This window comes from Acinonyx jubatus, chromosome A2 (assembly GCF_027475565.1).
Source record: "Acinonyx jubatus isolate Ajub_Pintada_27869175 chromosome A2, VMU_Ajub_asm_v1.0, whole genome shotgun sequence".
Classification (NCBI taxonomy): Eukaryota; Metazoa; Chordata; class Mammalia; order Carnivora; family Felidae; genus Acinonyx; species Acinonyx jubatus.
In genome coordinates, this window is record NC_069383.1 from 8590264 (window position 1) to 8603750 (window position 13487).

The following is a 13487-nucleotide window of genomic DNA, read 5'->3' on the forward strand; positions in this document are numbered from 1 at the left end:
CAAGTACCTGTAAGGTGTGGAGGTACGCATAGACTAGATAACTAACAGGCAGGAAATAGAGGGACAGCATAGGGGAGATACAAATATTTGAACTGCAATGTCCAGGGCATAATTTCCTAGCTTGCCTGTATCCTCACTACAGTGAGGTTGAAACCTGTTCAGAAACACTCCTGTTTCAATAGCAGACTCTTTACTTCCTCCTGGTCCTACTGTCTTATTCTTCCCACCAATTCTTTTCTGCAACTTCCCAAAAACCTGATTCTTTGTAATTCTGGTTAAGATGCTCACAGATAACAAAGGCATTATCCATATTACCATTCACAAAAGATTTCAAGATTTTAATAAGAAACTGTCTAAAACGGAAATGTCTACCCAGGTTAAAACAGTAGAATCTATCATAGTGGATCACAGGCAATGGACTGAGAGGGACCCACACTGCATGGGACCCCTGAGTCATAATGCCCTGGTAGCTTCCTGCTGTGAAATTTGATAGGGCTGGTCTCAGAGACAGCATTCGTCATCCCCCCATTCTTGATTTACCCTCAGTCATGCCTAAACCCATAGCAGGCATAATTCCACCTGGCATTGAACCTCCCATTCTTATGTAGGAATGTGGTCCCCTACAACTCTTTGCAAACCTTTAGTGATGCAACACACATTCACTGAACACTTGCTATGTGCATAGCACATGGGAATAGAAGGCAAGTAAGATTTCAAGAACTCACAGCCTATAAAAGTAAATATATTGTATATATGAAAACTATAATGTAAGATGGAAATGAAAAGTGCCATAGTGCAGGGGCAAATGATGCATGATGGAGTTTCACATGAGGGATCATATGTAGATTTGGGGCACAATATAAAGCTTTTAGGTAGAGCCTCAATGAACAGACAAGATTATAAGAGAACTGAGAGAAAGAGCATTGCTGGGGGAAAATACAACAGAAGCAAAAAGTGCTGGATTATCATGGGGAAGGGTGGGTGTGGAAAATTCAGTCTACCTTAAAAGGCACTTGTATTTCATACGAATTTGGGCTTGGTGTTTTCAAGGCTCTAAGGAGGGTCCTTCTCCAAAGACCTTATGACCTAGGTGGAGGTGGGGAATAGGATTCACACAAAATACAACGCCAGGCAGAATTTAGTGAATACAAAAGGAATCGGAAATGCTATAGAAATATGGACATTAGAGTAGCTATGGGTAGAATATAAATAAATATGAAGTTTAAAGCATTTCACTGCATTTTTATAATAACATGCTGAAAATTTTCCCAGCAGAGAGTGAGAAAGCGATGACACAGACAGAGAACCATGCCCTCCTGTACCCTCGCAGGCACCGAGGCATGGCATGGGCCTCTGAAGAGGCCCTGATTCTCCAGATCATGAGAGAAAGCAATGGGATAGACACTCAAAAATTATGAAAAACTAAAGAAACATCTTTGGTACTTAATTTTGGAATTCAGTGTGTATATGGCTTTGTGTGGTATATTTACTTTCTAAATGGTTGTGGGTTAATATTAGCTCAGTCTAACAGTGAAAGTAATTTACATCAGCTCATTATATCAATTAATTCAGGAGGAAGTGATGCAGAAGTGTACTGAGTTGCAAAGCAAAGCCAGCTCGGAATCTCAATGTGCTCTAAATAACGCACAAAGCAGAGAAGCCACCTCTCAATGATAAAAAAGACTACCATGTACTTAAACACACATGCAAAGTGTATAACCATCAAGTGAGACTGACTGAATGCTGCTAAAATTCAGTATTAAAGATTTCTTTAAAAGTGGTCTCTTATTTAAATGGGGTTTTAATATCTCATTTGGTAATCTCTGTTCCTTATAATTCGCATTTTTTAAACAGATAGTATCCTTTTGCTGGTACTGGCATTTAGTTCTTATTTTGTTTTTTTTTTTAAAGAAAAAACATTAAGTTTTATTTATTTTGAGAGAGAGAGGGAGAGGAGGAGAAAGAGAGCGCACACGCTAGGGAGGGGCAGAGAGAAGGAGAGACAGAATCCCCAAGCGAGCTCCACACCATCAGCACAGAGCCCTACACAGGGCTCCAACTGTGAGATCGTGACCTGAGCGGAGATCCAGAGTCAGATGCTTAACCGACTGAGCCACCCAGGCGCCCCAGGCATTTTGTTCTTGATGGTGAGAGATGTTTTATTTCCAAACAAATTGACTCAAATGTAATTTCAAACTCTAATACTTTACCACTATATTTAAAACAAAAATGTTAGGGCCAGTCACCAAGCAAAACAAAATATGAATGAAACTAGTCTCCCACTTCCTGTTTATTTCTTCTCCCATGCTCCCACAAGACCATTTGCAGAGGTCCTATGCACCATTATCACATTGGTTAGTAATTGTTTGAACATCTTGTCCCTTGTAAACCGTGAGATTCTGCAGTTATGGATTTTCATCTTATGACTCAGCATGACGAGGTGCCTCATCTACCCAGAAAATGCCTGCTGGCCACTGACCGAATCAATGGATGAAGGTGCCGAATGTGAAGTTACACCAAGGGACAGAGGTAAGTTTGGAGGAAACATCTCTTTTACTGGGAGAACTATGGATTGGTGTTATGTATGATTTTAGTCTTACATCCAGACTCTTGCTTGAGGTAACTGTTACACGTAGAGTTTGTTTCATGGCTTGTCCTAGGTTGGAAGTTTGATTTGCATCAAATGAGACTCCCAGTGGCTCCACTGTGGTTACGGGACAGCTACTTGGGGGCAGTATCAGGACTCTGCATGGGACAAGTTGGCGAGTGTCAATTTGCTGTGATCAAAGGGCTCCAGAGGAAGTGATGCATCCAATTATCTCTGTCCCCGAGACTCTTCCAGCTTGAATCATCCCTCCAGTCGTAGCAATGCTTTCCAAAATGCTTCAGAAGCAGAAGGCATTTTTTTTCAAATAAAAGTGACTTATACCACGATATGGAAAACAAACAAAAGCTAACCTTTGAAACTTGAAATGTATAACGATTCCTTACTCTAAAATCCATCACTACGGACGAAGTGGCTGTTTGGATGGATGCAACAATCCTGTCTAGGGTTATGGATGACAGTTGTAGTTTTATTCTACCCTGAGTATCTCTTTTATTTCTATACTCGATTTTAATGGCAAAGCATTGAGAAAAAATGGTATTTGCAGATAGAAGAAACTGCAAATGGTTCCAGGTTTGTTCGTCACGGCTCCCTTCTGTGGATACTACTTTAACAGAGACAGCAGAAGAAAGTTTATTTCAAATCGAAAAGAATGTCAATCTGACAGCATCATGGAATGCAATGGTAGTCTTCAAAGGACTTCGAAAGTGTTTTCTTTTCTTTTTCTACGGTGCTTAATAGTTATTATTAAGAACCCAATATAAAAAACACACAGTGGTTTTCTGAAATGTGTTCGCACAATACCAAATAATGATTAACAGTGGAGGGTTTTTCAGAATGGCTTGCTGTTACTAACATCCTGAACTACTGGTACACAAAAGTTCTCAAATGTTCGTGCATATAGGAGTCACTTGAAAATCTGGTTACAATGAAAATTCTGATTTCTTAAGTCTGGGATGGAGTCCGAGATCCTGTCTTTCTAACCTGCTTTCCAGGGCTGCTCAGGCAGGTAGTCAGAGGATCTCACTGTGAATTAAAAAACTCGAGGGCATTTAGTCCCTCCTCCCTAGGGGCTCAAGGAAGAATCTGGAGGAGGAGAGAAGCAGCAGCCCCAGGAGGGAGGGCGTGGGGGAGAGACAGCAAGTGGGAGAGGCCAATTTGATATATCAGGCCACTTGTCCACTCAGAGTAACAACATAATCATCTCCTAATCTCACGTAGTTGGTTTAATCATTTCGGAACCCGAGTTTAGACCCCATATGACTCCTAGAAAGTGATTACTGAATAAAAAGGCAGTTTCATTTGACTTGAAAATCAAGTTCTGTATTCTCCTTCTGTGTCAGCTGAGATCCCCCACCTGCTTAGTTATGGGACAGGGGCCAGTTCTGCAGTATGTCATTTGCTTTCAGATTAGTACAAATTTTATCCCAGGACATCATATATGCCTTGTTCTAAACTTCAGAAAAGAAAACTTCAGGTCAGGGTATAGATTATTTTGTGAACTACTGGAAAATATTTAGAGCGATTTATAAATTGCCATCCCAGTGTAAATTACCTCTTGGATTTTATTTTTTTCTTTCATCTTGGTGCAGAATTTCATATTTGTTCATCAAGACAGGCAATTCATTTAGAAAGTTTGCTTGCTGAAATGCTGTTTTTTATACTCCTGGCTCTCAGAGCTATTTCCACAATCATGGTAGAGTTTTCTTCTGCATTACCTTTAATATTGATCTCAACAATATTTTAGTACTTGTATTTTCACACTAATTAGATTTCAATTTTAGTTGAAGGCATACTCTCTGTGGAGTATATATCACTGCCTTACATTTTTTCCTGTTCAAACTGAAATTATATAGAGAAGTAATCATAATTCCAGCAACTAATTTAGTATTTCATTGCTACATAACTTAATTTTATAGCTGTACGACCAGAAAACCTAATGTTATATTGATGGTGCTACTTCAACAAGCATTTATTTATGGAAATATTGAAATGTAGAAATATTTATTATGCCTCCTACATTATGCCCAAAGTTTCCATTAAGAATAATCAAGCATATTTGGTCCACATCTTTCCAACAATTACACATTTCTAGACTAGCCATATCCATCAATTGTAGCCTTACTATAGAAGCACCTTAAAAGTCATTTCTATTGTAATAAACCTGAGTCCACTTTATTTTACTTTGTTAATTTACTTTGAGTTATAATTTTACAACGTATTCCACAATGATTTATGAATAAAACGTCTTTTAAGAGATCACAGGCTCACACGAAGAGAGACCAGTAAGATCATTAGTTCCTTCACCTTCCAGGTCCATTTGTATTCAACCTAGGTAAACAGCAGTAAGCTCTTTTTAATGAGTCAGGACACTCTAAAACAAACCCTGGGGAAACAAAGAATAAAGGCAGTTTCATCCTCAAGAAATTGTATTTATTCATCACAATGTAATCGGCAAGTCAGGTCTCTATGTATGTCTGATATTAAAAATATTGGTACCGAATTAAGATAATATACCACTATTCTACGAGTATACTGAGATTTATGGAAAAGTTAATCTCTGAAGAAAGCACGGATTCAGACGAGCCCGAGAGGAAGAGGAGAAACTTTCTACACGGAGGGAAAGCCAAAGCTTGTACCAGCATGAGTAAATACAAAACGTGGCCATAGATTAATGAATTGTTGAGTTTGGCCAGAGCAGAAAGCTTGCATCCATGTTGAGGATTACAGCAGAAAGTTGTGGATGTCTGGCCAACAGCCCTTTCCTCTTTCTTGCTTCCTATGGTAACTGTTATCTTGTTCAGGTATCTTCTGTCTTTCATGTGGCCATGTGCTTTTGAAGGGAGACTAGCCCAGTCTCCAGGAGACAAAAAAAGTAAAGAACCAGGCTTCTTAATGAGGTCATCGACCTCTAGTGTACATTGTTCTCCAAAATCTTTGACCCCCTGCTTTTACAGCAACAGAATTTGTGTCTTGACACAGAGCCATCCAGGTAAAGATACCATTTTCCAGGCTCCTTTTAATTTAGGGGGTCTGTGACTAAGCTTGATCGATGTATGCACTGTCTGGGTTAAGCCCCAAAAGGGAAAGGGCACGCATTATTCTTGCTTTTCGGTTACTCCTGATCTCCTTCCTAAAATGACCCTAGGATGGTGAGACCTGGAACAGGCATGTGTGAACACATGAGGACAGAAAGGAAAATTTTAAGGAGTCTAGTTCCTGGATAACATACCAGCCCTGGACCATCTGCTCAAATGTTTCCTGTCCCCACCTTAACTGCACTGCCTGTTAAGTGTTGACGTCCTCAGGGCTCAGTCCTGGGTTCTGCCTAGGGTGGCTCCAAGCTTCTATCGCTGGTTCAGACTTCCACGGAAAGCTTCAGACCTGTGTATCTGACCAGCTCCTCGACAGCAGCCCCTCGGACGTGTAAGAGGCATCCCAAAGGAGGTCAGGGTACTCCCCCACCTTCTCACTCTCCCGTTCAATCTCGTCTCAGCTAATGGCACCACCAGGTACGTGGTCGCTCATCTCAGAAAACCCAAAGTTATTCTTCACAGCCTCCTTTCTACTACTTCTACAGCAGACATCAGCAAAGCTTTGTGAATTAACATTCAAAAGCTTGCCCGAAATTTATCCACTTTCTGTGTTTCTACTCACTCATTTCAACCCACCATCATTTCTCCCTGGATCACAATGCCTCCCTACTCATCCGCCTGCCCTTTTCCATTCTTGCCTTGCTTTAAATCATTCTCAGCGAAAGGCCAGAGTGAACTTCCGCATTATATCACACCACTCTTGAAAGCCTCTGATGGACTCTCGTCTCACCTGGGAAACGTTGGAGCACTGGTCCGTCTCTGCACAGTCCCCTCTGCCTGCTTCTCTGTGCCCATCATCTCCTGCTCCTCTTCCTCCCGCCATGTTCTCGGGACACCTGCCCTCCTTTGAGTCACCGGTGGCTCAAACTCTTTCCTTTACACCTTTACGCACACATTCCCTCTTTTCTAACGCATATTTTTCCCTAGCCGTCACAGAAAAGGTTCTTTTGTTTTCCTCAGTTCTTACCTTCAGGGGTCTCCTCTGACCTTCCAATATGAAGTACTTACCACCACCTGACACTCTCTTTTTGATCTATCCCAAGTTCTAATTAAATACGCGTCGGTTTCTTTCTTGCCAGGCTTCTTTATGGAACTGTGCTTTCCCTGATGGCAGGGACTATGTCTCTTGACCACTCTTTATCCATTGCCTAGAATTCTGTCTGGCATCGAGTAGGTACTTATTAAATAATTATTGACTGTATTTTGAATAAGTGAATTTCAGGCCACTTAGACAGTTGAAAATGGCTTTCAGTACCATTTTGATAGCATATGAATGCGGACATAGAGAATGTCTCAGACTGCTGCACTCTAAGTGAGTTTTGGATTATCTGGTCCATTTCTCTCAAATCTATCACATAAACATAATATCATTATACAAAAAGTCAAACGGTCTGGCCAAAGGATTTACATAATCTCCACCTATACCAGAATGCCATCTTATTTGTAAATGAAGGAAACACATATCCAACATAAGCCCTTTAATCTAAAAAATGAGTGAAGTCTTTATATATTGATATAACTATTAGAATGCAAACCCAAACTTGGCAAAGCCCAGTGGTCAAGCAAAGATAGTATTTTGACAAGTCAATCAATATCAAGAAATATCAAAATCAAGAAACATCAAAATAATAATAAAATAATGGCTAATGGAAGAATGAAACCCCATAAGTTTATAGGTTTCTTTTATTAAGAAAAGATAGCATGAATAACTTTTATAGGATACTGTAAAATTATTTTTTATGAATTTAAGATGATTAAATATTTTTTAAAGTTTATTTTTATTTATACTGAGAGAGAGGAGAGAGAGAGAGCAAGCAGGGGAGGGGCAGAGAGAGGGGGGGGGGCACAGAATCTGAAGCAGGCTCCAGGCTCCGAGCTGTCAGCACAGAGCCTGACATGGGAATTGAACTCCCAAACCATGAGATCATAACCTGAGCCAAAACTAGGAGCTGGATGCTTAACTGACTGAGCCACCCAGGCATCCCAGCATGATTAAATATTTTAAAGGAAGTGATATTATTAACAAAATTACCATGAAACCAATAGTGAAATTATTTTACAGTTTATACTTACAGAGTATAACAAGCCAAAGGCATACAGGCAGTTTCATCATTTAAAAAAAATGACATAAGTTTAACAAATTAGAAAAATGTGCACAAAAATATAATATTTGAGGTGCAATGTCTTTTTAATTGGTTCACCACTTGTTACAATTCTGAAATCAAACTGAAAACATCCCTTTAGATGGACATCATCGCATTCTGATCTCCCAAATATTCGCTAATGAAGAACATTTAAAACGTCCTATTTTTAGTGTAGTCAGGCTTCAAAAATATCATACATGATGAAACCAGTATTCTAAAAAATAGAGACACATGGCTTCTAAAAGCCAATGTAGGATACATTCACTTAAAGAAAAAAAAAATATCCACCCAAGGCAGAAATGTGTGATTAATAGATCCTTGTTCTCCAGATATCAATATGGCAATGTTTTCACTTATGCTACAAACACACACACACACACAGCCAAATAAGATTAACTTTTTAAAAATGTGTATTCAAAACAAACAAAAAGCAGAATCAGACCTATAAACACAGAGAACAAACTGATGGTTGCCAGAGGGAAGGGGGGTGGAGGGTGGGCAAAATGGCTGAAGGCAAGTGGGAGACACAGGATACTAGTTGTGGACTGAATGACTCATGGAATAAAAGGTACAGGACAGGGAATACAGTCAACGGTATTGTAATAGTGTTGTTTGGTGACAGGTGGGAGCTATACGTGTAAGCAGAGCATATCATACAGAGAAGCAGACTCACTACGTTGTATACCGAAACTAATGTGTGTCAACTCTACTCAAAGTAACTAAAAACATGTCTATCCAAAGTTGACCTTGTATCCAGGAGACTCAATAAGATTTGTCCCACGCCTCCTTCCAAAAAAGGAAACCATTAGTGAAGAACTGAACCAAGGAAGAGATTCCATTCTTAGATAATTTATTAAATAAAGTCTCCTGTGACTTTGGAATACAGACTACTCAGGTATTTATTCCTAAGACACACGGAAATTTGGTCCAAGACTTTGAAAACTAGATCTAATCTTGTCAAACCAGAGGATCTGATAAATTTTAAAATGATAGAGTCATAAAGATTAGACGCTGCTCAAACACTGGTATTAAACCCATCACTTTGCACTTGAGTGGAACAACTTAGTATCATACATATAGGTTCTAACGTTTTCAAGTTAGCAGTCTAGAAATGAACTTAAAATCTCCCTACAAGAGGAAACTATTCATGTATATACAATCTTTAGAAGGAACTGTTGTCACCACTATAATTTAAAACAGCTGTGGATAGCAAAAAAAAAAAAAAACAAAAATAAAAAACAAAACCTTCAAATGAAGTACCTATTAGGGGAGAATCATTATAATAAAGCTTCTTTGCCACGCAGATTGTGTGTGTGGTCTCAGAAATATAATGTAATATCCACTTCTACTAACGGTGTTGAAGATCTTTTAATTTTTTCTCTTAATAACCAATTATGATTATGATGATATGAAATGATAACGTGTGTGTGTGTGTGTGTGTGTGTGTGTGTGCGAGCGTGCGCATTGCTGTTTTTTTGTTGTTGCTTTGTTTCAGTTTTTTGTTTAATTCTAAAATTCACATCTGTTTGCTTCTGGGTTCAAAGAAAATTCAAAACCACTGAAATAGAATGGTAAAAGTTTAAAGCTAGAAAGAGTAATTGAGCTCCTGGTTTAATCCCCTTATTTCATAAATGAAGAAGCTAAAAACTGGAAATTGAGTGAAATTAGTGAGCTCAATCAAGGTCACAGAGCATATTTATGGCATAGTCTGGACTTGGGCACAGATGCTGGTCTAGAACTTTTTAAATACTACGTAATTGTCCTAAGTTACAATGGAGAATCATAGTTGCAAACTAGAGAACTTTAGGAAGTACCTGAAGAAACAGTCAAAGAAAAAACAGAGCATGTATTTTATTGTCTTCAAACTATTTGAGTGTCTGGGCACATCTTTTTCTAATGTCTGGTTCTTACACTTCCTTCCTTCCTTCCTTCCTTCCTTCCTTCCTTTCTTTCTTTCTTTCTTTCTTTCTTTCTTTCTTTCTTTCTTTCTTTCTTTCTTTCCTTCCTTCCTTCCTTCCTTTCCTTTCTTCCTCCCTTCCTTCCTTCCTTCCTTCCTTCCTTCCTTCCTTCCTTCCTTCCTTCCTTCCTTCCTTCTTCCCCTGAGTCCAAATAGGTGTACTATGTTTATGTAATTTTTTTGTATTTCTACAAAGAAGAGAATAACATGAACATCTCTGACATTTTTACAGCTGATTCAAAACAAATTTTGTGGTAGCCAATTTAAGCAATTGCTATGGTCTTGTTATCCTCACTGTCTAACTTAGTATTTTTTTTCTAGAAAACACGTTAGCATCTGTGGAAGGCAGTGTTTGGTAAATTGAACTGGTTAGAAATCTTTCTGTCAGAGGCAATTTGTGACAGATATTGTTTGCAAAGAGGCTGTATGTAGATTTTGGTTCTCTAAGGAGTAAAGAGAAGAGATATGCGCTAATGGAGGTGGGGGGGGGATTTTAAACTGTCTGCGGGAAGGCAGGCAATTATCCTTTAAGATAGAGGATTCTGGGTTAACAGTCCCATGACATACGATTTCATCTCATCTGGTCATTATTTCACTGTGTCACAACTGGATTCTATGTTTCGTTAGGTCCGCTGTCTCGGTAAGACCGGGATCAGCTCCTGAGACGTGGCAGGCCTTCAATAAATACATGTTGATGAATTACTGAATTCAAGAAACTCACACAAGGAACTTCTCCTCATCTATCATGCAAGTCCCAGCACAAGAATAATCAAAGAACTTTCAGGTTGTAAAAAGTTAAAAAAAAACAAAAAACACACAAAAACACAAACCTGTTCTTAACACGGCCTTTGGAGATGCACACAATCGTGGCCAAACATACTAAACAGTTTTCCAAAGGTCTCACAGCTTGTTTTTGCCAGAGATGAAATTCTCAGATTGATACCTTTCATCACTATCTTCCAGTGTTCACACTTGTTTCTTTTTATGTTAAAAAGAGATCAAGGATTCCAGCGCTCAGATCTGATCTCATAGATATCAATAAATAGTTCTTTCATCACAGTCTAATATTTTGTCCTAGTAAAGATTGTTTAACAATGTGTAATTTAAATATAATCTTCTTATAATTTTTCTGTATACTGAGCACTTTCAAAATAAATATGTTCATTACTGTTACTTCTCCCTTTGATATGCTTACTGCAAGACAGTCTCCGGTTGATTACCCACTGTTATCACTATTCATGGTGATACTTGGCTAAGCAAGCGGACAAAAAGAAATCATTTTGAGTTTATACTCACTTAGGGCTTTAACTCATTTATACAAATCCTGGGTAGCATGGTGTAGAATAACTATCCCATTAGTTCGATTTTGTTCCAAAAAATAAAATGCTAAAGAGGGTCCTATTTGTCTTTGTATCGCGTTGAGCGTGCTGTCATCTTTCGGGCTGTATTTGAGAATTTACGTTGCAACCAAAAAATGAACTCAGCAGTATGAGTAAACTGACTGACATAATCAGAGGTTGGAAAATGAAACGCTTTTCAGCATTTTAAGGTTCACTGCAGAAATAACTAATGAGAAGTGGACAACATTTTATCCCCTGTTTGTAAATGGAAAGAATACTTATTGGGTAGTATTGGGAACCTACTATTCTAGGAGTATATGAAGTGCTGGGGATTCTAAGGGAATAGGTAAAATCAACACACTGTACTGTGACTATAGAGACACGGCCAAAAATACTCCAGGAAATACAGGTAGTTAATGCATATGAGGCTATGGCGGTGGTAGGGTGGCTAATCAACAGGGAAGCTCACTGGGTATGGTCTTGAGGTGTTTGCAGGATGCATAAGAGTTAAGAATCCAAGAAAGAGCTCTTGGATGTCAGAACAGGATGGTGCAAGAGCAGGTAGGAAGGTTTTTTGTTTTTTTTTTTTTAACGTTTATTTATTTTTGAGACAGGGACAGACAGCATGAATGGGGGAGGGTCAGAGAGACAGGGGAGACACAGAATTTGAAACAGGCTCCAGGCTCTGAGCTGTCAGCACAGAGACTGATGCGGGGCTTGAACTCACGGACCACGAGATCATGACCTGAGCCGAAGTCGGATGCTTAACCGACTGAGGCACCCAGGCGCCCCTGAAGGTTTTTAATTGCATGGGAAATTACGCATCGCAGGAATCTTTAATGGCCAAAACCTGACGAGCAGCACTGGGAGAGGTAAGACATATTTTAATTATTTTCATATATGACTAATAATGGCATTAAATATTTGGCAGACGTTATATCGTTTACATATTCCCAGTAGTTAACTCTCCACTTGCTTACCTGCCTCTGTTTCCCAATTAGGTACCCTGTCTTTAATCTACATTTAAGTTAAGAAATCAAGATAGCACCAAGGTTTGGGCAGAAGGGTTATCCTGATACCATAAGTACTGCTCTACGATAGATACTGTAAAGTTATTTTTTATAACACTGTAAAGTTGAGCTTTATATTTATAAAATAAACGGATTCTTCTATTCCTCAGTTCACTAGAAATAGAAAAAAAAATATATATATATAGTAAGTCAAAAACCAAGTCATTCACTAATGACTGTTATTCAACTCATAGATTTGGAACCAGTAAGAGCCCTCACTCAACATTTCAAGTATAAAGCAGAGTGGAAATTATGGAAGCACTTACGTCTTTTTTTAAACCAGAATAATTAAATTTCGGAATCCCCCAAAGCTGGACTACTTTCAGGAAAATAATTCATCTTGAATGGAAATAATTTTAAAAGAAGTAATAACAATGAAAATCTAACTGTTTTATTAACAGGCACTTGACTTTATAAATGGTCATGAAATAATTTGGCATGCTTCATTCTAATTACAAACAGCTCATTTCTACGGATTTATTATCTTACTTAGAAGTGGTCTGATGGCCTTATAGAAAAATTGATAGGCGATAATTTGCTTCTGGTTAGAGATTTTTGATCATGCTTTATTCTCTCCAAGCGGTCATGGCATTATGTTTATGCTGAAACAGTGAAGTTTTTCTCACTGTTTCAGATAATTAATAAACTATGGGTTTTTAGGGGCTTATGCCTCAGTAGCAAAAATGTATTCCCAAACCTAATTACTCAAGCCTAAACTTGAGTTTACTGCTGAGCATTTAATTTAATCTTTTTAGTGTTGATTATTTTTGTCACTACTGCAAGGCAGATCTCACAAGTATTTCCTTTTCAAGTGGAGTGACAAGTTGCCATCTATATTTGTACACTGAAAACCAAGTGCAAGTTTTTAGCATTTCCCTTCTGCGTACATCTAGAAATTCATTTATGGCTTATCAGGATTGAGGTTAACTCAGGATATGTCACCATGATAGAAATCTCCCCCTATGAAAAAAAAAAAATCAAGCAAGAATTCTGCTCCAAAGTAATAAGTCAATGTATTCAGGCAAGCAATTGACTAAGTAAAAAAAAAAAAAAACAAAAAAAAAATCAAAATTTCTGCTTTACTGCCCTCACCAGATATAGGACAATGGGGGTAAAATCCCATTCCAAAGCCCCCTGTAGACCCAGTTGCATTGACAGATGCTTGAGGTAGGATCTCAGGGTTAATGCCAACTTCCTCGTAGCTGAAACCCACAGAGGGGGATGATACTGCAGAAATAATGAACCTTTAAGAGAATAATGACCTTTAAGGAACCAT

The 13487-nt window shown here is 38.5% G+C and overlaps 1 protein-coding gene across 2 annotated transcripts in view; it reads right to left on the reverse strand.

Moving 5' to 3' along the window:
• The window catches only part of CNTNAP2 (contactin associated protein 2), a 1948817-nt gene that overhangs the window by 763087 nt on the left and 1172243 nt on the right, over positions 1 to 13487 (reverse strand). The window lies entirely within an intron of this gene.